The 25532-nt window shown below is 46.1% G+C and overlaps 1 pseudogene; it reads left to right on the top strand.

Annotated features, from left to right (window-relative positions):
* Window positions 1–496: 496 nt before the first annotated feature.
* LOC110489422 (tRNA-dihydrouridine(47) synthase [NAD(P)(+)]-like) lies at window positions 497–17819 on the top strand (annotated as a pseudogene).
* The last annotated feature ends 7713 nt before the right edge of the window (window positions 17820–25532 follow it).

Here is a 25532-nt window from a genome sequence, read left to right on the forward strand (position 1 = left end):
TGAGTTCAATGAAGTTTCGCCAGAGATAAATCAGATCAAGCCCAAATATTCGATACAGTTTAGCGCAGAAAACGTGGTAATGAACTACAATGACCATAATCTATTGCAAGTCTACTTGTCAGGTCTGTGTTTCTTTTTATGCCAGCTACATTTTATGCAATCCAGAGGAGAGCAGTTGCTTTGCCAGGTATCTCTGCCTAAAAATACATGATCTAATGGATTGATAGTTGGTATTCAGCAGTCACATGCCTTATATACTTTGAAGAACTACTAAAATGTTGATTTTGTCTTTCATTAATTGTTTTATTCTGTGTTACAGCATTCAACACATATAATGCATAGTGCATTTAATGTTTATCATAATACCTATGGTTATTGCTTTTCAGAATGTGTACTACTGACACATTGCAGTAGTATTCTGTTTCGGACACATGCATTTCTAGCTAGCCATAATGCATTGTAAGTAAAGATAGCACCCATGTTCAAGCCAGCCAAAGGCCGAGCCCAGTGTCTACTCTAAGTGTGCAAGCAAGCAACTGTCTGCCACGTTAGCAAACAATGCTTGCTAGCTTTCCAAATAATCATTAGTCTAATGAGATGCTTATTTCAGAGAGATTTTTGGAGACTGAGACAACCCCAAATATAGCCACAGAAAGCCATGTGCATGGGATGAATGGGACTGATAAAGGCAGAGCTGCCATTACAACTCAGTAAGTGTGCTTGGCTGGAACAAAAGCCTGCACCCACAATGGCCCTATGTGAATATAATTGGCCACCCCTGCCCCAGAACATCACCAGTCTGACATGAGTACTGATGGAACAGGCATCAATGAGAGAAACTACACAATTAAAAATATCACACCAAAAGGGGGAATCTAAAAGAATTAGGCATACCTATTGAATTGTCTCAATTATATGTCAATGTGATTTAGCATTCTCTGTTTTTCAGGTTTCTCACAACGAAAGAAAAGTTCCATGAATTACTGGACTCTGGAGGGAAGGGTCCTAACGGTGACAAGGCCAGCGGTGATGCAGGACCAAAGGAGACGGCAGAGGACTCTATGGAAGAGCCTCAAGATAATTTTTTTTAAGTGGACCCGGATGAGCAGGAGAGGACGGGGAAACAGGACAGCAAGCGAATGCGAGGGCAGGACAAGTCCAGGCCGCACATGAAACCCACGAGCAACGAAAACAGACTGTCCTTCCATTATTCAGGTAGGAATGCCACTTTAGGGGATAGATGAAAGGGCCAACTACTTTTCATGCAACCTGGGACTTTCCATCTTAGAAATCTCATCAAGTCATTAAATGATGTTTTTCCTTTACCTATCAGGAGCATGCTCAATTGAATTTCCTGTAGACCTAATTGTTTATCAACACCAATTTTATATTTTTCCCCCCCAGGAGCGTGAGGCCAAATGTGTCTAAGGCGACAAATGCAAGTTCTTCCATAACATTGTGGTGTACATGCGGCATGTAGGCTAGTGGTTAGAGCATTGTTACGGTGCGTGAATGAGGACCCAAAAGCGAATCAACTTAAACAGAGCTTCTTTAATTACCAAACATAGGTAGGCTCAGATGGACCGGCAGATTCCGACAGGACAGGACAAGGTTACAGCAAACATGACGACAGTCTGGTTCAGGCATGAATGACACAAACAAACAAGAATCCGACAAGGACAGGAGCAGAAACAGAGAGAGATATTGGGACCTAATCAGAGGGAAAAAGGGAACAGGTGGGGAACGGGGTGAATGGGTAGTTAGAGGAGACAAGGGACAGCTGGGGGAAAGCGGGGGAGAAAAGGTAACCTAACACGACCAGCAGAGGGAGACAGGGTGAAGGGAAAGGACAGAGACAAGACAACATGACAGTACATGACAGTACCCCCCCACTCACCGAGCGCCTCCTGGCGCACTCGAGGAGGAAACCTGGCGGCAACGGAGGAAATCATCAATCAGCGCACGGTCCAGCACGTCCCGAGAGGGAACCCAACTCCTCTCCTCAGGACCGTACCCCTCCCAGTCAACTAGGTACTGATGACCACGGCCCCGAGGACGCATGTCCAAGATTTTACGGACCCTGTAGATAGGTGCGCCCTCGACAAGGATGGGGGGGGGGGGGGGGAAGACGAGCGGGGGCGCGAAGAACGGGCTTAACACAGGAGACATGGAAGACCGGGTGGACGCGACGAAGATATCGTGGAAGAAGAAGTCGCACTGCGACAGGATTAATGACCTGAGAGATACGGAATGGACCAATGAACCGCGGGGTCAACTTGCGAGAAGCCGTCTTAAGGGGAAGGTTCTGAGTGGAGAGCCAAACTCTCTGACCGCGACAATATCTAGGGCTCTTAGTTCTACGCTTATTAGCAGCTCTCACAGTCTGCGCCCTATAACGGCAAAGTGCAGACCTGACCCTCTTCCAGGTGCGCTCGCAACGTTGGACAAAAGCCTGAGCGGAGGGGACGCTGGACTCGGCGAACTGAGATGAGAACAACGGAGGCTGGTACCCGAGGCTACTCTGAAAAGGAGATAGCCCGGTCGCAGACGAAGGAAGCGAGTTGTGGGCGTATTCTGCCCAGGGGAGCTGTTCTGACCAAGACGCAGGGTTGCGAAAAGAAAGACTGCGTAAGATGCGACCAATAGTCTGATTGGCCCGTTCTGCTTGACCGTTAGACTGGGGGTGAAAGCCGGAAGAGAGACTGACGGAAGCCCCAATCAAACGGCAAAACTCCCTCCAAAATTGAGACGTGAATTGCGGACCTCTGTCCGAAACGACGTCTGACGGAAGGCCATGAATTCTGAAAACATTCTCGATGATGATTTGTGCCGTCTCTTTAGCAGAAGGAAGCTTAGCAAGGGGAATGAAATGAGCCGCCTTAGAGAACCTATCGACAACCGTAAGAATAACAGTCTTCCCCGCTGACGAAGGCAGTCCGGTGACAAAATCTAAGGCGATGTGAGACCACGGTCGAGAGGGAATAGGAAGCGGCCTGAGACGGCCGGCAGGAGGAGAGTTACCGGACTTAGTCTGCGCGCAGACCGAACAAGCAGCCACGAAACGACGCGTGTCATGCTCCCGGGTGGGCCACCAGAAACGCTGGCGAATGGAAGCAAGCGTACCCCGAACGCCAGGGTGGCCGGCTAACTTGGCAGAGTGAGCCCACTGAAGAACGGCCAGACGAGTAGGAACGGGAACGAAAAGAAGGTTCCTAGGACAAGCGCGCGGCGACGGAGTTTGAGTGAGTGCTTGCTTTACCTGCCTCTCAATTCCCCAGACAGTCAACCCGACAACACGCCCCTCAGGGAGAATCCCCTCGGGGTCAGTGGAGGCTACTGAAGAACTGAAGAGACGAGACAAAGCATCAGGCTTGGTGTTCTTAGAGCCCGGACGATAAGAAATCACGAACTCGAAACGAGCGAAAAACAGCGCCCAACGCGCCTGACGCGCATTAAGTCGTTTGGCAGAACGGATGTACTCAAGGTTCCTATGGTCAGTCCAAACGACAAAAGGAACGGTCGCCCCCTCCAACCACTGTCGCCATTCGCCTAGGGCTAACCGGATGGCGAGCAGTTCGCGGTTACCCACATCATAGTTACGTTCCGACGGCGACAGGCGATGAGAAAAATACGCGCATGGGTGGACCTTGTCGTCAGAGAGGGAGCGCTGAGAAAGGATGGCTCCCACTCCCACCTCTGACGCGTCAACCTCGACAACGAACTGTCTAGAGACGTCAGGTGTAACAAGGATAGGAGCGGATGTAAAACGATTCTTGAGGAGATCAAAAGCTCCCTGGGCGGAAACGGACCACTTAAAGCACGTCTTGACAGAAGTAAGGGCTGTGAGAGGAGCTGCCACCTGACCGAAATTACGGATGAAACGACGATAGAAGTTCGCGAAGCCGAGAAAGCGCTGCAGCTCGACGCGTGACTTAGGGACGGGCCAATCAATGACAGCTTGGACCTTAGCGGGATCCATCTTAATGCCTTCAGCGGAAATAACAGAACCGAGAAATGTGACGGAGGAGGCATGAAAAGTGCACTTCTCAGCCTTCACAAAAAGACAATTCTCTAAAAGGCGCTGGAGGACACGTCGAACGTGCTGAACATGAATCTGGAGTGACGGTGAAAAAATCAGGATATCGTCAAGGTAAACGAAAACAAAGATGTTCAGCATGTCTCTCAGGACATCATTGACTAATGCCTGAAAGACAGCTGGAGCGTTAGCGAGGCCGAAAGGAAGAACCCGGTATTCAAAGTGCCCTAACGGAGTGTTAAACGCCGTCTTCCACTCGTCCCCCTCCCTGATGCGCACGAGATGGTAAGCGTTACGAAGGTCCAACTTAGTGAAAAACCTGGCTCCCTGCAGGATCTCGAAGGCTGAAGACATAAGAGGAAGCGGATAACGATTCTTCACTGTTATGTCATTCAGCCCTCGATAATCTATGCAGGGGCGCAGAGACCCGTCCTTCTTCTTGACAAAAAAAAACCCCGCTCCGGCGGGAGAGGAGGAGGGGACTATGGTACCGGCGTCAAGAGCTACAGACAAATAATCTTCGAGAGCCTTACGTTCGGGAGCCGACAGAGAGTATAGTCTACCCCGGGGGGGGGTGGTTCCCGGAAGGAGATCAATACTACAATCATACGACCGGTGTGGAGGAAGAGAGGTGGCCCTGGACCGACTGAACACCGTGCGCAGATCGTGATATTCCTCCGGCACCCCTGTCAAATCACCAGGCTCCTCCTGTGAAGAAGAGACAGAGGAAACAGGAGGGATAGCAGACATTAAACATTTCACATGACAAGAGACGTTCCAGGAGAGGATAGAATTACTAGACCAATTAATGGAAGGATTATGACAAACTAGCCAGGGATGGCCCAAAACAACAGGTGTAAAAGGTGAACGAAAAATTAAAAAAGAAATGGTTTCACTATGATTACCAGAAACAGTGAGGGTTAAAGGTAGCGTCTCACGCTGAATCCTGGGGAGAGGACTACCATCCAGGGCGAACAAGGCCGTGGGCTCCTTTAACTGTCTGAGAGGAATGTCATGTTCCCGAGCCCAGGTCTCGTCCATAAAACAGCCCTCCGCCCCAGAGTCTATTAAGGCACTGCAGGAAGCTGACGAACCGGTCCAGCGTAGATGGACCGACAAGGTAGTGCAGGATCTTGAAGGAGAGACAGGAGTAGTAGCGCTCACCAGTAGCCCTCCGCTTACTGACGAGCTCTGGCCTTTTACTGGACATGAAGTGACAAAATGACCAGCGGAACCGCAATAGAGACAGAGGCGGTTGGTGATTCTCCGTTCCCTCTCCTCAGTCGAGATGCGGATACCTCCCAGCTGCATGGACTCAGCACCCGAGCCGGCAGAGGAAGATGGTAGTGATGCGGAGAGGGAGGCGACGGAGAGCGCGAGCTCCTTTCCACGAGCTCGGTGACGAAGATCAACCCGTCGCTCAATGCGAATAGCGAGTTCAATCAAGGAATCCACGCTGGAAGGAACCTCCCGGGAGAGAATCTCATCCTTTACCTCTGCGCGGAAACCCTCCAGAAGACGAGCGAGCAAGGCCGGCTCGTTCCAGCCACTGGAGACAGCAAGAGTGCGAAACTCAATAGAGTAGTCTGTTATGGATCGATTGCCTTGACATAGGGAAGACAGGGCCCTGGAAGCCTCCTCCCCAAAAACAGATCGATCAAAAACCCGTATCATCTCCTCCTTAAAGTCTTGATACTGGTTAGTACACTCAGCCCTTGCCTCCCAGATTGCCGTGCCCCACTCACGAGCCCGTCCAATAAGGAGAGATATGACATAGGCGACACGAGCAGTGCTCCTGGAGTAAGTGTTGGGCTGGAGAGATAACACAATATCACACTGGGTGAGGAACGAGCGGCATTCAGTGGGCTCCCCAGAGTAACACGGCGGGTTATTGATTCTGGGCTCCGGAGATTCGAAAGCCCTGGAAGTGGCCGGTGGATCGAGGCGGAGATGGTGAACCTGTTCTGTGAGGTTGGAGACTTGGGTGGCCAGGGTCTCAACGGCATGTCGAGCAGCAGACAATTCCTGCTTGTGTCTGCCTAGCATCGCTCCCTGGATCTCGACGGCTGAGTGGAGAGGATCTGAAGTCGCTGGGTCCATTCTTGGTCGGATTCTTCTGTTACGGTGCGTGAATGAGGACCCAAAAGCGAATCAACTTAAACAGAGCTTCTTTAATTACCAAACATAGGTAGGCTCAGATGGACCGGCAGATTCCGACAGGACAGGACAAGGTTACAGCAAACATGACGACAGTCTGGTTCAGGCATGAATGACACAAACAAACAAGAATCCGACAAGGACAGGAGCAGAAACAGAGAGAGATATTGGGACCTAATCAGAGGGAAAAAGGGAACAGGTGGGGAACGGGGTGAATGGGTAGTTAGAGGAGACAAGGGACAGCTGGGGGAAAGCGGGGGAGAAAAGGTAACCTAACACGACCAGCAGAGGGAGACAGGGTGAAGGGAAAGGACAGAGACAAGACAACATGACAGTACATGACAAGCATTGTACTAGTAACCAAAAGATTGCAAGATTGAATCCCACAGCTAACGTAAAAATATGTCGTTATGCCCCTGAACAGGCAGTTAACCCACTGTTCCTAGGCCGTCATTGAAAATAAGAATTTGTTCTTAACTGACTTGCCTACTTAAATAAAGGTAAAATAAACATGGCCTCTTAGCCCACCGATGTTGGAGAGCACTGCTACCTCTGACACTTTTGGGAAGTGGCACTACGGCTTGAGCTGGCAGTTTGCCTGGGCCAACACCAGCGCTGACCTCAAAAATCTGGTGAACGAGGAGCATGTGAAAGCCATGGAAAGGAGAACGCCAGTGAGGAATAGCCTGGACAAGGACATGCAGTGGCGCCTCCACAACAAGGTGGTCCCCTTTACAGCGTCTGACGCCTACATGAAGACCATTTTCAAAGGTGGACACAAAGCAGGAAAAAGCTGCAGCAGCAGAGAACGGTAAGGCTTGGTGGTTCTGCCATTATGTGGGAACGGTATGTTGCCTGGGTTGTATTCATTAGTCACACACCATAGCAAAATGTTTTGTAACAGAAAATGGTTTGCAACAAAAAGAGTTTCTATTGGACAAATTCAGGTAGGGGCCTTAATCTTCGAAGAACAATTAGAGGTGACTGGTGACAGTGGAAAGGAAAAAACTGCCTGGCTGGGAAATATAATAGATTTGTGCGATTAAAAATAAATAAATAATAATAATAATAATAATTTTACATTTTTTGAAAGGGGGGGATACTCTTCCAATGACTGTGAATTTATTTTATGGTGTCTAGAGGTTTTTCCTTGACAAGTTGTTTACCTTTTGAAAAATTGCAGGTTAGCCAGGAGGACCTGGCTCTAGTGAAGACCATTGTGCGTTGACTGATGCTGATGTCATAAAGCTACTACAATGTGAAAAGAAGCTGGTACGTTTGAGCTGCTTGTCTGAAACACAGTGCAAGGTTTTTTGTCTTGCATGTCGGGGATCTGAGTACCACTTTGTATATTAGGCTCATTTAAATATTAACAACCCGTTTTAATATTAAGAAGTTGTATAAACCAAATAGTACATTTATGAATATTGTTTTTATTCTTCCTAAAGGTGGACTTCAAAGACAAGCTGTATCTTGCTCCCTTAACAACAGTAAATTGGTCCTTGGAACAGAATTGGGCACTTTCCCAGACTTAGATTATCCCTACTCCTGGACTGAAACCCAAGCTCAACTGAAAATCTATTTTAAAAGAGTTTCTTAGTCCAGGAATAAACATCTTCTGGGTCCTGGAAACCAACCCAATGTGCTTGATATGTCAAACTAACTGTAACAGTTTAGCTTCCGTCCCTCTCCTTGCCCCTACCTGGGCTTGAACCAGGGACCCTCTGCATACATCAACAACAGTCACCCACGAAGCATCGTTACCCATCGCGCCACAAAAGTCACAGCCATTGCAGGGCAAGGGGAACAACTACTTCAAGGTCTCAGAGCAAGTGATGTCACCGATTGAAACGCTATTAGCGCGCACCACCGCTAACTAGCTAGCCATTTCACATCGGTTACATAACCATACTCCAAAGAGGATCATAACTTTGTGCTTCATATACTTTATGATTTTGTGTGTTGTGTTCTGCATTATGTATTTTAGAATTATCTAATAAAATGAGAACGAAGACCAGGCTGAAAGTAATAGTTAGATTAGTATTTTTTTTAAACCGGATTAGCAATGATAATCTGAATACTCAGGGAGCATAGGCCATCGATAACTCCTGTCCATTGCACTTTGTTCTGGGCAGTATGCTTAAGCTTGTTCCACCCCATGCCGGTTCTACAAGTGATAGTCGTGGAAGTGGTAGTAGATCACTCCAAAGTTTCAGATTTTTTTCTCGTTTTGTTGTGTGGATCTAGCTATTTGCCTCAATTTGAAATAAATGGGAAAGATGGGGATCATTTTAGTCCATTTCAGATTTGTCCTCCTGGGAATTTGAGCTCAAAGTAAAGGTATTGAAACATTACCAAAGTCACCCCACCTATGTTTTTGTAAAAAGCTGAGGGATAGACAGAGTTATGGATGCAAGGGCTGATATTAATGCCAAAATGATAATAGAATAATACAATTACAATTTTAACCATGTTTAGAGGCTATAGTGTTTGTTTACATTTACTTTGTTTAAAACATTAGAGTAAAACAAGCTTATATTAGGGGTTCTGGTGGGGTACAGCAGTTGAACTAAGCTCATGGGGCATTTACAACTTATATTATTTAAGAATCTATGCATTTAGTTGCTACATAAAAAAAATTATGTAGCAACTAAGGATTCTAGCTTCTAGGCCTTGGTCTGTACTAAAAGTATGATCATTTCAAATTTTAGGTGGAGAGATGCTTTCTTGACGCAATGACCAGATGTACAGAGCAACTCAACAACAAAATCGACGTGGACTTTGTGGACTTCAGCTCGGGGTGTCCCATTGACCTTGTGTGCAAGAAGGCATAAACTTCTGAACCTATCACGTAAGGACCGAAATAAGGTATTTCAATGGACATTCTCCATTGAGTTTGCTTTTAAGTCCAGGGTTAGTCATAATCTGTGTGGGGAAACCAGCCCTCTAAAACAGACGATTAATATGGTCTTCCCTTTCTTTAGGGCGGAGGTTGTGGCCTGATGACGTGCACCAACAAGTTTGAGCAAATCATCCGAGGAATGAACTCTGTAAGCGATGCTTCTATATATAGTACAATTCCTTATTTGCTCAACTATGTTATTGGAGATGTTGCACTCGATGCAGGCTCAATAAAACGCTCAAAGCATTTGAAAGAAAATAAATACTTGAACTCAGTTCTGGTATGTAAAGGGACTTGGTTGTTCTGTCCTCTGGTTCTGGATGTTCCATTGACTGTCAAGATTCGTACCGGCGTTCAAACTCATCCCAGAGATGAAGAAGTGGGTGGTGTCCATAATCACCGTACGTGTGTCAGAATGTAATGCTGAATCCTAAATCGATCTAGCCCAAGTAAACTGTTGTGTATTGTTGGGGTCTTTGGTTGTGTCAGGGATGTGTAGCATAAGAGTAATTTCAAGTATCTATGCAGTTGCATGGCAGGTCCAGGGAACAGCGCTATACCAAGTCAGCTGACTGGGACTACATTAATACCTGCTCCCAATTTGCCAGCCCCATCCCACTCTTTGGCGAGTTAGATTTGGAGATTTCATTAGTCATATGCAGAAGTAATAACAGTGAAATTCTTAAACTCCGAGCTCCAACAGCGCAGGCCAAAGGGAAGTGAAAGAAACAATAAAGATAATGGTCCCGCTTTAAATGATGTGCAGTTTATAAAGGTTTCATAAATACCACAAATGTTTTACAAATCATCTATAACCCTATGTCATGCTTTATAAAGGGTTCATAAATGTGGCATAACTGTGTGACATGACCAACAATGTCAAATGTGACATAACCTACGATGTTTTTGGTTACTGGCCCAAAGAGCTTAACCGCTAGGCTACCTGCCACATATGGCGATAATCCCTGAGAACTCTCTCTGGAAGGTAAAAAGGGCGACATTTGATGACCAAGTATTCCAAATTGGGAGAGCAGAACCTTGCAAGTTCCTATACGTTTCCCCTGTCGCACCACTTGTTGCTGATCATAGAATGGAGCCCTTCGCCCTTGTTTTGTCCCCTCGATAAACTGTAAAACCCATTGGTTGTATATAATCCGTTTGGTTGTTGAAGGAAAGCAAAGTCTCATTGAAACAATGTATGCTGCAGGATCTGATGTCCCTCACACTGAGTTCAAGTTTATTCATAATTGATTGAACATTGGCGAGTGGTAAGCTCTGTAATGGAGGACAGGTCGCCGGCATCTCAATCTCACAAAGTGTGTATGTTCGAGCATGCATCTTTGTGTGTGCACCTGTTAAACCTAATCTCTCTTCTATGCAGGTAATGGGGACATTTTGTTTTACGATGACACCATGAAGGCTAGAGAGACTGAAGTTTCGGGTATTATGCTGGCAAGGTTAGTATCTTAATGGAAAAGAAAAAACAGTGCATTCGGAAAGTATTCCGACCCCTTAACATTTTCCACATTTTGTTACGTTATGGCCTTATTCTAAAATATATTAAATATTTTTTTCCCTCATCAATCTACACACACAACCACATAATGACAAAGCAAAAACTGGTTTTAAAACATTTTTGCAAATGTATAAAAAACAGAAATAACTTATTTACATAAGTATTCAGACCCTTTGCATGGAGACTCAAAATTAAGCTCAGGTGCATCCTGTTTCCATTGATCATGCTTGAGATGTTTTTACAACTTGATTCGAGTCCACCTGTGGTAAATTCAATTGATTGGACATGATTCTGTAAGGTCCCACAGTTGACAGTGCATGTCAGAGCAAAAATTGAATTGTCCTAGGAGCTCTGAGACAGGATTGTGTCGACACAGATCTGGGGAAGGGTACCAAAAAATTTCTGCAGCATTGACGGTCCCCAAGAACACAGTGGCCTCCATCATTCTTAAATGGAAGAAGTTTGGAACAACCAAGATTCTTCCAAGAGCTGGCCGCGCAGCCAAACTGAGCAATCGGGGGAGAAGGGCCTTGATCAGGGAGGTGACCAAGAACCCGATGGTCACTCTGACAGAGCTCCAGAGTTCCTCTGTGGAGATAGAACCTTCCAGAAGGACAACCATCTCTGCAGCACTCCACCAATCAGGCCTTTATGGTAGAGTGGCCAGACAGAAGCCACTCCTAAGTAAAAGGCACATGACATGACTCTGGCCTGAATGCCAAGCGTCACGTCAGGAGGAAACCTGGCACCATCCCTACAGTGAAGCATGGTGGTGGCAGCATCATACTGTGGGGGTGTTTTTCAGCTGCAGGGACTGGGAGACAAGTCAGGACAGAACGATCCTTGATGAAAACCTGATCGAGCGCTCAGGGCCTCAGACTGAGGTGAAGGTTCACCTTCCAACAGGACAATGACCCGAAGCACACCACCAAGACAATGCAGGAGTGGCTTCGGAACAAGTCTCTGAATGTCCTTGAGTGGCCCAGCCAGAGTCCAGACTTGAACCCGATTGAACATCTCTGGGGATACCTGAAAATAGCTGTGCAGCAATGTTCCCCATCCAACCTGACAGAGTTTGAGAGGATCTGCAGAGAAGAATTGGAGAAACTCCCAAAATAAAGGTGTGCCAAGCTTGAAGTGTCATAACCAAGAAGACTCAAGGCTGTAAACGCTGCCAAAGGTGCTTCAACAAAATACTGAGTAAAGGGTCTGAATACTTAATGTAAATATGTCTTCACCTGTTTTTGCTATGGCATTCTGGGGTATTGTGTGTAGATTGATGAGGGGAAAAATGTAATTTAATTTAATCCATTTTAGAATAAGTCTGTAACGTAAAAAAATGTAGATAATGTCAAGGGGTCCGAATACTTTCCGAATGCAATGCAGTGTACTTTAGATTTCACGCAATTTGACTGATCAGAGTAGTGTGCTCTGAGGCTGAGTGGATAGAATATAGCTTACTCTTAACCAATTATTTCAGATCTACACAAGTGCATAGGGAGGCTTGATGAGGGGCTTGGGCAAGGTTCGCACAAGGTATATTTCCATGTTTTTTGCGCTCTGGTTTCCAGATGAGCTTGCTCATTCCACCCACACTGCCACTCAGTCAGGCGGGTACAGAACTGACTGATTAGGCCTGCCAAATGTCACATCAATAGCTAAAATGCCAAAATATATTAAATCTAGCCTTTTGTGCGTATGGAGCATTTCTAGGATCTTTTATTTCAGCTCATGAAACATAGGATCAGCACTTTACATGTTGTGTTTTAAGTTTTTGGTCAGTATTAGTTTACCCATTTTTATTTTATTTTACCACTACATCATTGGACCCAACCCACACAGTGTAAGGTGCAGTAAATGCGTCAGACTTTGACATTGCTAGCATGGGTGAATCGGCCCTGGAAGGGGAAAGACAACGCTACATCCTGCACTGCCTCCAGTTCTACATTGTGACTCATCAGACCAAAGGACAGATTTCCACCGGTCTAATGTCCATTGCTCGTGTTTCTTTGCCCAAGCAAGTCTCTTCTTATTGGTGTCCTTTAGCAGTGGTTTCTATGCAGTAATTCGACAATGAAGGCCTGATTCACACAGTCTCCTCTGAACAGTTGGTGTTGATGTGTCTGTTACTTGAACTCTGAAGCATTTATTTTGGGCTGCAATTTCTGAGGCTGGTAACTAATGAACTTATCCTCAGCAGCAAAGGTAACTCTGGGTCTTCCTTTACTGTGGCGATCCTCATGAGAGCCAGTTTCATCATAGTGCTTGATGGTTTTTGCGACTGCTCTTGAAGAAACTTCTTGAAATGTTCCAGACTGACTTATCTTCATGTCTTAAAGTGATGATGGGTTGTCGTTTCTCTTTGCTTATTTGAGTTGTTCTTGCCATAATATGGACTTGGTCTTTTACCAAATAGGACTATCTTCTGTATGACAACCCTACCTTGTCACAACACAATTGATTGGCTCAAACGCATTAAGAAGGAAAGAAATTCCACAAATTAACTTTTAACAAGGCACACCTGTTAAATGAAACGCATTCCAGGTGATTCATGAAGCAGGTTGAGAGAATGCCATGAGTGTGCAAATCTGTCAAGGCAAAGGTTGGCTTCTTTGAAGAATCTCAATATAAAATATATTTAGATGTAACACTTTTTTGGGGGGTTACTACATGATTCCATGTGTTATTTCATAGTTCTGATGTCTTTCTTGACTATTATTCTACAATGAAGAATAAAGAAAAACCCTGGAATGAGTAGGTATGTCCAAACTTTTGATTGGTACTGTATATCATGAGTAAGTTTATTACTTGTATATATTATTTAATTTGCAAACTTGTCCATGAAATGAAAAGCAGCCGTACAGAACCAGTGCTAGACCGGCACATTCCTCACTCGCTTTCTCGTGTACACTAAGGACCTGGGGAAGAGTTGCAGGAGAGAAGAGAAGAATGTCCCTAGTTCATGTCTAGAAATAAAATAGTAGCTCGCAACATGTTTCATTTTTTAAAAGCAGCTGAATATCTTTTCCAACTACACACAACACGCTGAATAGTTTCATGGAAAAGGGTTTTTAATAATAGTCCATCATATGTTCCCTTCTCCACAGTGGAATGCTGCTTGGACATATGTACCCAAGAATATCAACTTTCTGCCCAAGCATAAGACAAATGCTTACAAATGAATGTGTGTGAATGCTCAACAAAATGTTATGATGGTAAAGCTTTTTTCATTATTTTATTCATTTTATTCAAGTCAGCAGTCCTGAATGTACTTTACCTATTACATGAGTAATACACTGGAGTGATTTCAAAATTACAGTAAGTTTATGTAAATTATTTATAAAGAATGTATTCGGAGTGGTGTGTATCTTTTACTTGGAAATGTATTTTCTTACCATTGCACCAAATAAATACTGTATATGGAATAAAATAAATAGAAAATACAACTGATCTTTTCCCAAAAGCATCTTAAGGCTAAGTTTGTTAGAACCATGGGATCCTAAGGTTCTAACAATGGGATCCTATGGTTCTAACAATGAACTTAAGATGCCTAAGGGAGACCGGGCCTTGGTCACTTCTGGTCTTCATGTTTACACTGATTACAGCACAGACCATCCCCAGCAGATCACAGTGCAGCAGTGAGTCAACGCCAAAAGGGTTCCTCCAGAAAGAGTCTTAGGGACTGACACACACACACCTTGTCATAGAAGTCAGCACACCAGTACATAGCCGTGGGAAGTAGGGGTGTTGGGGGGAGGATGCAGCACCCCCTGAAAAATTTGAATAAAATAAAGTAGTGCACTGGGCTTTTACTAGTCCTGTATTAGTGGACCGGATTTATAGCCGTCTGTAGCGTGGGCAAAATAAAAATCTCCCCACACCCAAACATCTTCAAGCAACTATGTACCAGCACGCCACACTGTCCTCCAGTGAGGTTGGAGAGGACTAGAAAGGAGCGAGATGTAATTGTTTGGCCATCCATGTCTTTGGGCATTGCTGAGCAGTCTGTCTGTACACCACACAACCCTGTCAAACTTGGTAAGATCATAGTTACAGCTGATGTAACCGATGTGAAATGGCTAGCTAGTTAGCGCTGGTGCGCGCTTGTAGCTTTTCAATCGGTGACGTCGCTCGCCCTTGAAGACCTTGAAGTAGTGGTTCCCCTTGCTCTGCAAGGGCCGTGGCTTTTGTGGCGCGATGGGTAACGATGCTTCGAGGGTGACTGTTGATGTGTGCAGAGGGTCCCTGGTTCGAGCCCAGGTAGGGGCGAGGAGAGGGACGGAAGCAATACTGTTACATTGATGCTGTTGATCCGGATCACAGGTTGCTGCAGAAAAGGAGGAGGTCAAAAGGGGGGTGAGTGTAACCGATGTGAAATTGTTTTTTTTTCAGAATTCCTAGTTTTCTTGAAAGCACAAGGGCTGCATTCCAAACACTTAAAATACACACCCTCTACCCCCAAAATTAAGTGGGCACTTCTGATGTCGAGCTAACACTTGCAGGGAAAGGGGAAAGGGTGTGCCCGGAAATGTGTCACTTGCTTGTCCCGAGACAATTGTGTTTTCAGCCACCTGTAGCTTGTGGGTGCTTTATATGCGGTACAGTCAATTATGATTGCATGTCTACTTATATTAACTATATAATTATTAATATACGTCTACTGTATGATAGCTAGCAAATTAATTAACTTGCCTAGCTGGAACTTCTGAAGAAGGAAATTGTTTTATTTTTACAATTTCCAAAAGCTAACCAAACAAAAACATTACTGTTACTAGACGTTTGTGCCGTCGTGCATTAGTAGTACAGTTTCTAACTTATTTACATTCATTTTTACATACACTTGTATGTTGACTTCTCCATATTGAAGTTTAGGTTTTAAGTCTTAGCGTATGTACAATCATCACAAATTGAATTATGGGGCGTTTCAGGCCCGAAGTGAACATATGTGTACACTCGTAAACTCAATCAAAAACGAGGGCTTTGGGGCTTACGTTGCGAACTTCCCTTGCTTGGCTAATTATTTGGACCGACGACAAAGATGGCCACGGGAATTCTCTCAAGGGCATAAGGGTAAGTGGAGAGGGTGTGTACCTGCGGGCTGACCCCGGATGCCATTTTGAAAGGTGTTTCCTCCAACACATTGGCTGCATTCCAAACACTTAAGACACCCTATCCCCTCAGCCCTCAAATGAAGTGGACACTTCTGATGACGTATCATAACGTCTGACGAGTATACACTTGCAGGGCGAGGGAGGAAGGAATGATTTTTAAATGGATCGCCCTTGCCCGGATATTCTTTACTCGTTCATCCTGCGATGATTGTGATTTCAGCCACCAGTAGCTTGTGGGTGCTTTATATGCGCTACAGTCAGTTATGATTGCATGTTAACTTATATTAACTACATTTTTTATATTAACTACAACTTACATTAATTACATTCCCTTTTGTCACCAAAGCCCCATATACTACCCACCACTGCGAACTGTACGCTCTCGTTGGCTGGCCCTCGCTTCATACTCGTCGCCAAACCCACTGGCTCCAGGTCATCTACAAGACCCTGCTTGGTAAAGTCCCCCCTTATCTCAGCTCGCTGGACACCATAGCAGCACCCACCTGTAGCACGCGCTCCAGCAGGTATATCTCTCTGGTCACCCCCAAAACCAATTCTTCCTTTGGCCGCCTCTCCTTCCAGTTCTCTGCTGCCAATGACTGGAACGAACTACAAAAATATCTGAAACTAGAAACACTTATCTCCCTCACTAGCTTTAATAACTTCTTAGGCTGCAATCCCGTTAACGGGATCGATATGACAACAGCCAGTGAAAGTGCAGGGTGTCAAATTCAAACAACATAAATCTCATAATTAAAATTCCTCAAACATACATGTATTTTATACCGTTTTAAAGTTAATCTTATTGTTAATCCCACCACAGTGTCCAATTTCAAATAGGCTTTACAGCGAAAGCACCACAAGTGATTATGTTAGGTCACAAGTGTTACACATGGAATTATAGATATACCTCTCCTTAATGCAACCGCTGTGTCAGATTTCAAAAAAACTTTACAGAAAAAGCAAACCATGCAATAATCTGAGAACGGCACTCAGAAAAACCAAACAAAAACATTACTTTTACGAGATGTTTGTGCATTAGTAGCACCATTTCTAATGTATTTACTCTCATTTTTACTTACACTTGTATGTTGACTCCATACTGACGTTCACATCAGAAAAGCTGAGTACAGGCTGAACCAATTTAGAAGACATGCTCACTGCTTTCTCAGTGTGACCCACCACACTCATTCCATTGGCAGAGCCAATGATTCGTGGGCAGATAGAATTTAGGCCCACTATTCTGCCTCAGCAGAAAAATGATGCCTCAATATTTCCTCAACTTTAGTGACCGGTCTAATAGTCAAGTAACACTAGGTTACAGTACTATTTCCCAGCACAATGACACACTGGTGGCACACAAATCACTGACACGCTTGGCTGTAGTCAAGGCAAGCAACAGTGCCGTCTTCAGAGACAACATCTTGAGGGGAATTTGATTCAATGGTTCGAACGGTGTCTCACAGAGCGCCTCGAGTACCAACGTTAAATCCCACTGTGATAGCGTGGCTCTAGCCCCAATAGCGTAATAGCGTGATAGCGTGGCTCGCATCCCCAATAGAAACTGTTTCACTAAAGGGTGATTGAAACAGTGTCTCTGCCAAACCCCTCATGACAAGCTGAAATCAATGCCGCGATGGTGCAATCAACATTTGAATCATCTCCTTGTACCACGGAGCCCCTGGGCGGTCGGGGGCTATCAATATGATTGACAGCCCTCCTGTTCTCACACAGGCTAGCAGTGGGAGAATGCAGGACAGCGGTGGAAATGCGTACAGGAGAACCTCTGGCCACTGGTGCGCAAAAGCGTCTATCCCTAGTGACTGTTCGTCTTGGGCTTGTAGAGAAAACTATAGAGGACATTGCTCGTTCACACGTGACGCAAACAGGTCCACCTCGGCTCTCCCAAATCGTTCCCATATTTGGAGAACAACATCGGGGTGCAGTTGCCACTCGTCGTCTCGGGGACCCCTCGAGACATGAGGTCTGCTCCGATGTTCTGACAGCCTGGAATGTGTGCTGCTGTCAATGAGCGAAGGTGCTCGTGAGCCCACAGCTACAAATCCTCCGCCAACCGGTGGAGTGCAGGAGACCTGACTCCCCCTTGGCGATTTAAATAGGCTACTGTCGTTCTGTTGTCTGACCAGACCAGCATGTCGTGTCCCCGTAGGGTGGACATGAAGTGGGTCAGAACCAGTAGAACCGTCTCCATTTCCAGGAGGTTGATGTGACGTCCCGATTGGGACCACACACCCCTAGCTGCCCGAGCCTGACATGTCCCTCCCCATCCAGTCAGACAAGCATCTCTGTACACTGGAATGTAGGATGACACTGCCTATTGCGACCCCTTGCGTCATTATGCACGGGTCTCTCCAATAGGGAACTGTCAACAACCGACGACGGTGCCTCACTGGGTCCAGTCGTAGTTGAGCAAATCATCGCTGTGTTTTGCGTATGTGAAAAAGTCCCAGTGGAACCACGGAGTGGGTAGACAACATGAGACCCAAAAGTGTCATGACGGAATGCGCCGTCAGCATGTGATTCGGATAAAACCTTCTTATGGCTAACAACAAGGCAGACCGTCGAGGATCCGAAATTCGAGCCCTCATAGTCACAGTGTCTAGCTGTAATCCCAAATAGACAATCTGCTGACTGGGCCAAGGCGCACTCTTTTTCCAATTCACAGCAAACCCCAGACGCGTGAGGTGAATCACTGTCTGTGTCGTGTGATCGCCAGCTCTGCTGACGGAGCCAAAACCAGTAGGTCGTCTAGGTAGGCTAATAGCCTTATCCCTTGACGGCGCAACGGCTCCAATGCCGCCTCCACACATTTGGAAAACGTGCGAGGTGCCAGGGCGTACCCGAATGGCATTCTCGCATACTCCTACGCCACCCCTTGAAAGGCGAAACGCAGAAACTTCCTGTGACGCGGAAGTACCGGCACATGAAAGTATGCGTCCTTTAGATCTATGCTTACACAAAGTCTCTGTTGTGAAAACATTCCAGTAGACGTTTTGTTGTGAGCATTCGGAAAGGCCATTTGGCTGCGCTCTCGTTGAGAGTGCGTAAATCCTAAAATCGGCCTCATTCCCCCTGTCTTTCTTTGGCACTAGGAAATAGGGCTAATATAGCCCGCTGTTCCTTTGCTCCTGGGGACCACTGTGACCACCTCCTTCGCCAAAAGTTCCGCAATCTCAAGAGCGGCTACTTTCTCTGGCGTCTTCATCACCGTCTCCACCACACCCGAGAACGGGGGTGGGGTTCGATGGAATTGAATGGCATAACCTTTCTCCAGCATCCGCCTTAGCCAGGAGGAGAGGGTGCAGCTTCGCTGTCACTCCCAATAGTGCTCTGAGAGCGGGAGAGCGCGAAGTTGTGGTATAGACTGTAGGAAGGACCTGTATTCCTCTATGGCCCAAGCCGCCGCTGTCTCCCAACACTGAAGTGGTGAGACAGCCCAAGGTGGGCCCCCTACGAAAGGGGGAGGGAACACTAACGCGTTCTGTGAGAATCGGGGGCGCCGACACTTCGGTTATGCATGTAACCTTGTGGTTCCAGCCCTCCGTGAACTCAGCACGGGTCTGCGCTACACTAATTGAGGCGCTGGCCTGAATTAGTGCGCCGTCTCCCAACAGCCATTGTTTCATCGGCCCACTATGGGGCTGTGTATGCAGGCTGCTATTAAAACCCCTATCTACTTCACTCCTCGGAGTGTGTAGTGTTGGGTTTTTATGAGGTATAGCATGATGGCTCATTACAAACGTCCGTCTTGCTTTCCTCTTGTCATTCCCACTCACAACGTACCTCTGTGTGTGCTCAGTTCCGCAATGGGCTGTGCTGCACACAGTGGTGAGAGGAAGAGAGAGAGAGAGAGAGAGAAGGAATCTGAGCGGTCTCGGTTTTGTTATGGAAAAGATGTTCTCTTGTGACAAAGTCAAATGGAACACATTCTTTATTCAACACAGACACAATGACTCCTCCATCCCTTTGCAGGGGTGGGGGATGAACAGTGGGCGCCCTCACATGAAGTGTAGCGCTCTCTCCCCCTCGCCCCGTCATGGCCGTCGCCTCTTCTGACTACCTCTCGGCTGCCAGGGCGACGAAATAAACGGGGTCTCTCTCGTCGGTTTCACCGCTGCCTTCTCTGGTGCTGCCGGAGGGGCTGTGCCCGCTCTCGGTACTTCAGGTGCAGCCGTTCGACGGGCTCTCCGTCTGGCCGTAGACCCTGGTCTACTGGAGACGGTGGAGCGATGGGGATCTTTCGTTGCTGTTCTAGACCCTCCTGCCAAGGTCAGGTGTCTAGCCGGCTGCTTTCTCTCCTCCTCAAGCTTCCCAAAAAGTGCTGTCGCATCTGTGACGGCGGCTCCAAAGAGACCGCAGGTCAGAGATGGGGGCGTTCAATAGGGCGGCTTCGTCAGTCTCCTTCATAGCCGCCAAGGACAGCCAGAGGTTTCGTTCCATTCCCACCGAAGTGGCCATGGATCTCCCCGCACATACAGCTGATGCTTGTGTGAGATGGAGAATGGCGTCAGAAATCTTCGACGCTTCCTCCATCTCCTCTCCCGACAGCTCCTCTCTGCCCGTGGTGAGATGGGATAGAGAGGCTGCCAAGAGGGCAATATTATTCGCTGCTGCTACAGCTTGTGTACTCAGAACAAAGGACTTCTCAGCCAGCTGTGCTGTGAGGCGGTCCTTAGTCGTTCGTAATGTGGGTCTCTTGGCAGACGGCCAAGAGCTCGAACCCGGCACGAGGTACGCCGCAAAAGCGGCCTCGAGCCTAGGGATCTCATGGGGCTGTCCTCCGTCAACGTTAGTGAATGGGATATACGCCTTCACCGGCGCTCTGGCCGTCAAAGGCGTTTCCCATGCACCCTCCACATATTTGGCGAGTGAGGGCACGGTTGGTGCCAAAAGTACCGCTGCCCGTCCTGGTCTGGAATAGTGGCCGCCCACCATCAAATCCACTTCCGAAATGGAGGGAATGAGGGGCAGTGTAATTTCCAGCCTGCTCGCAGCCCGCTCAATGAGCCCTGTCCAATCAGAGCGCAGAGAGGCCACTGCGTAGGAGGGGGCTGCTGATAATTCAGAGCCCATCTACTCCTCGCCTAAGGATGAGAAAATCCCCTATCTCTCCCTAGGGTGGGGGGGTCTTTTCAGCGTCGGTCGGTAGACTGAATTATTTCGGAGAAAAACCCAGACACTTCCCAACATCCTCATCCTCTCTAGATGCTCCGTCATCATATGATGCCTCAGAATCTGAGGCTATCATAGACATAGCGTCTTCTAGAGGGAAATCCTCACTGAAAAATGCCCATCGCTGTTTCCTCTCCTTTAAAGAAAGGAGTGAACAGCTAGTGCATTCCGGAGGATCTGTGAGACTGCCCCTAGCGTGCTTTGAACCTAAGCACACAAAACAAAGTTTGTGCGGGTCCAAAGCCCCGCATAGTGGAGCAGCGACACTGAGCTCTTAAAAGAGCTTTTGGGATTGGAAAAGATGTGCTCATTGAAGGACAGGACGACGTCAACAACAGGATATCGACGACGGGTTCGTCCTGAGATTTCTTCTCTTCTAGGCTTCTTCAGTCCAGTCCTGTCGCTGAAGATAATGGGAGGCTGATTGAGGGGAAGCGTCCCCTTATATAGGGACACCTGTACTCCTATTGGCTGCAGGTGTGTGCATCATTTTCTCTCAGGCTATTTGCTGCCTAGGCAGCGGGGTAAAACACTCCCCTAGGGGTGGAGCTGCACGACGTAGAACCGCCTTCAATGAATCAGCATGTCGGAAATGTCTGTTTCCTAGTTTCGACTAGCACATGAACGCGGCAGAACACTTCATAATTCCCACTGATGCCCAAAAACTCAGTTTGCCAATGGGGAGCTTTCTCTGAGGTAATTGGATTAAAGAGGAGGGAACAAAAAATCATGTCTGAATTTAGATTCGATTAGCAATCCAAATTCATGATATTAACAACAAACATTTATATTTGTACATTGTATTTCCCATGGCATAAATAAAAAATAATGACAATGTTAATGTTAATGCTTATGTAACGGATGTGAAACGGCTAGCTTAGTTAGCGGTGCGCGCTAAATAGCGTTTAAATCGGTGACGTCACTTGCTCTGAGACCTTGAAGTAGTAGCTCCCCTTGCTCTGCAAGGGCCGCGGCTTTTGTGGAGCGATGGGTAACGATGCTTCGTGGGTGACTGTTGTAGATGTGTGCAGAGGGTCCCTGGTTCGAGCCCGGGTATGGGCGAGGGGACGGTCTAAAGTTATACTGTTACATTGGTGCCGTGACCCGGATCACTGGTTGCTGCGGAAAAAGGAGGAAGGTCAAAAGGGGGTGTGAGTGTAACGGATGTGAAACGGCTAGCTTAGTTAGCGGTGCGCGCTAAATAGCGTTTCAATCGGTGACGTCACTTGCTCTGAGACCTTGAAGTAGTAGTTCCCCTTGCTCTGCAAGGGCCGCGGGTTTTGTGGAGCGATGGGTAACGATGCTTCGTGGGTGACTGTTGTAGATGTGTGCAGAGGGTCCCTGGTTCGAGCCCGGGTATGGGCTAAAGATATACTGTTACACTTAGGTTGTCTCTAGCCCTAAAAATAGTAAGCTTTCTGCTTTAAATAACAAACATTTCACCAAATAGATATCAGTGTTTCTGGTCTTGGAAAACCTCATGATACTTGTATGACAACAGTAATATCCAGGTTGGTTTACAGAATGGGACCTTTGTGCATGACACAAGTCATTTTTCCAACAATTGTTTACAGACAGATTATTTCACTTATTTCACTTATTATTTCACTGTATCACAATTCCAGTGCTTCAGAAGTTTACATACACTAAGTTGACTTTGCCTTTAAACAGCTTGGAAAATTCCAGAAAATGATGTCATGGCTTTAGAAGCTTCTGATAGGCTAATTGACATAATTTGAGTCAATTGGAGGTGCACCTGTGGATGTATTTCAAGGCCTGCCTTCAAACTCAGTGCCTCTTTGCTTGACATCATGGGAAAATCAAAAGATTGTAGACCTCAACAAGTCTGGTTCATCCTTGGGAGCAATTTCCAAAACGCCTGAAGGTACCACGTTTATCATTCCGTTGATATTTTCTTTCCTGAAAAACTCTCCAGTCCTTAATGATTACAAGCATACCCATAACATGATGCAGCCACCACTATGCTTGAAAATATGGAAAGTGGTAATCAGTCACGTGTTGTATTGGATTTTCCCCAAGTATAACAGTTGTATTCAGGACAACAAGCTAAATACTTTGTACATTTTTTTTGCAATATTACTTAAGTGCATGTTTTTGAATATTTGTTATTCTGTATAGGCTTTCTTTTCACTCTGTCAATTAGGTTAGTATTGTGGAGTAACTACCAAGTTGTTGCTCCCTCCTTAGTTTTCTATCACAGCCATTAAACTTTATGGACATATTCAATCTCTCCCTATCCCAGTCTGCAGTCCCCACTTGCTTCAAGATGTCTACAATTGTTCCTGTACCCAAGAAAGGCAAGTGAACTAAATTACTAATGCGGCGTAGCACTAACTTCTGTCATGAAGTGCTTTGAGAGTCTAGTTAAGGATCATATCACCTTTAACTTACCTATCACCCTAGACCCACTTAATTTGCTTACCACCCCAATAGATCCACAGACGATGCAATGCCATCACACTGCACACTGCCCTATCCCATCTGGACAAGAGGAATACCAACGTAAGAATGCTGTTCATTGACTATAGCTCAGCATTCAACACCATAGTACCCTCCAAGCTCATCATTAATCTCAGGGTCCTGGGTCTGAACCCTGCCCTGTGCAACTGGGTCCTGGACTTCCTGGCGGGCTGCCCCTAGGTGGTGATGGTTGGAAACAAAACCTCCACTTTTCTGATCTTCAACACAGGAGTCTCACAAGGGTGCATGCTGAGCCCCCTCCTGCACTTCCTGTTCACCCATGAATGCGTGGCCATGCACGCCTCCAACTCAATCATCAAGTTTGCAGATGACACAACAGTAGTAGGCTTGATTAACAACAATGACGAGACAGCCTACAGGGAGGAGGTGAGGGCCCTGGGAGAGTGATGCCAGGAAAATAACCTCTCACTCAATATCAACAAAACAAAGGAGCTGATCGTGGACTTCAGGAAACAGCATAGGGAGCACGCCCCTATCCACATCGATGGGACCGCAGTGGAAAAGGTGGAAAGCTTCAAGTTCCTTGGTATACACATCACTGACAATCGGAAATGGTCCACCCACACAGACAGTATGGTGAAGAAGGTGCAACAGCACCTTTTCAACTTCAGGAGACTGAAGAAACCCTCACAAATGTTTACAGATGTACAATAGACAGCATCCTGTCGGGCTATATCATCGCATTCTAAGGCAACTGCATCACCTGCAACCACAGGGCTCTTCAGATGGTGGTGCGGTCTGCCCAACGCAAACTACCTGCCCTCCAGGACACCCGATGTCACAGGAAGGCCCAAAAGTCAGGCCAGCATCCCGGAGTCGCCTCTTCACTGTTGACGTTGAGACTGATATTTTGCGGGTACTATTTAATGAAGCTGCCAGTTGAGGACTTGTGAGGCGTCTGTTTCTCAAACTAGACACTCTAATGTACTTGTCCTCTTTCTCAGTTGTGCACCGGGGCCTCCCACTCCTCTTTCTATTCTGGTTAGAGCCACTTTGCGCTGTTGTGTGAAGGGAGTAGTACACTGCGTTGTACGAGATCTTCAGTTTCTTTGCAGATTCTCGCACGGAATAGCCTTCATTACTGAGAACAAGAATAGACTGACGAGTTTCAGAAGTAAGTTATTTGTTTCTGACCATTTTGAGCCTGTAATCGAACCCACAAATGCTGATGCTCCAGATACTCAACTAGTCTAAGGAAGGCCAGTTTTATTGCTTCTTTAATCAGCACAACAGCTTTCAGCTGTGCTAACATAATTACAAAAAAGGGTTTTCTAATGATCAATTAGCCTTTTAAAATTATTAACTTGGATTAGCTGACACAACGCGCCATTGGAACACAGGAGTGATGGTTGCTGATAATGGGCCTCTGTACGCCTATGTAGATATTCCATAAAAAAATCTGCCGTTTCCAGCTACAATAGTCATTTACAACATTAACAATGTCTACACTGTATTTATGATAAATTTGATGTTATTTTAAATGGACAATTTTTTTTATTTTCTTTCAAAAACAAGGACATTTGTAAGTGACCCCAAACTTTTCAACGGTAGTGTATAAATATACTGTATTCTAATCTACTGTATTTTAGTCAATGCCACTCCACCATTGCTCGATCAAATGTTTATATATTTCTTAATTCAATTTTTTTACTCTACATTTTTGTGTATTGTTGAGAGTTAGATACTGCTGCACTGTCAGAGCTAGGAACACAAGCATTTCGCTACACCTGCAATAACATTAGCTTAATATGTGTGACCAATAACAATATATATATATTTTTTTAACTTTGTACCTGTTTTAAAGTTACCATTGGCCTCATGGTGAAATCCCTGAGCGGTTTCCTTCCTCTCTGGCAACTGAGTTAGGAAGGACGCCTGTATATTGGTAGTAACTGGGTGTATTGATACACCATCCAAAGTGTAATTAATATGAGAGAAAATTTGACTTGGAAAGTTGTCTATTAATCAGCTACCAAAAACTTAAGCTTATATTCAATATACAGTACGAGTCAGAAGTTTGGACATACAGTGCCTTGCGAAAGTATTCGGCCCCCTTGAACTTTGCGACCTTTTGCTACATTTCAGGCTTCAAACATAAAGATATAAAACTGTATT

This window comes from Oncorhynchus mykiss, chromosome 30 (genome assembly GCF_057628025.1).
Source record: "Oncorhynchus mykiss isolate SJ-2025 chromosome 30, ASM5762802v1, whole genome shotgun sequence".
Classification (NCBI taxonomy): domain Eukaryota; kingdom Metazoa; phylum Chordata; class Actinopteri; order Salmoniformes; family Salmonidae; genus Oncorhynchus; species Oncorhynchus mykiss.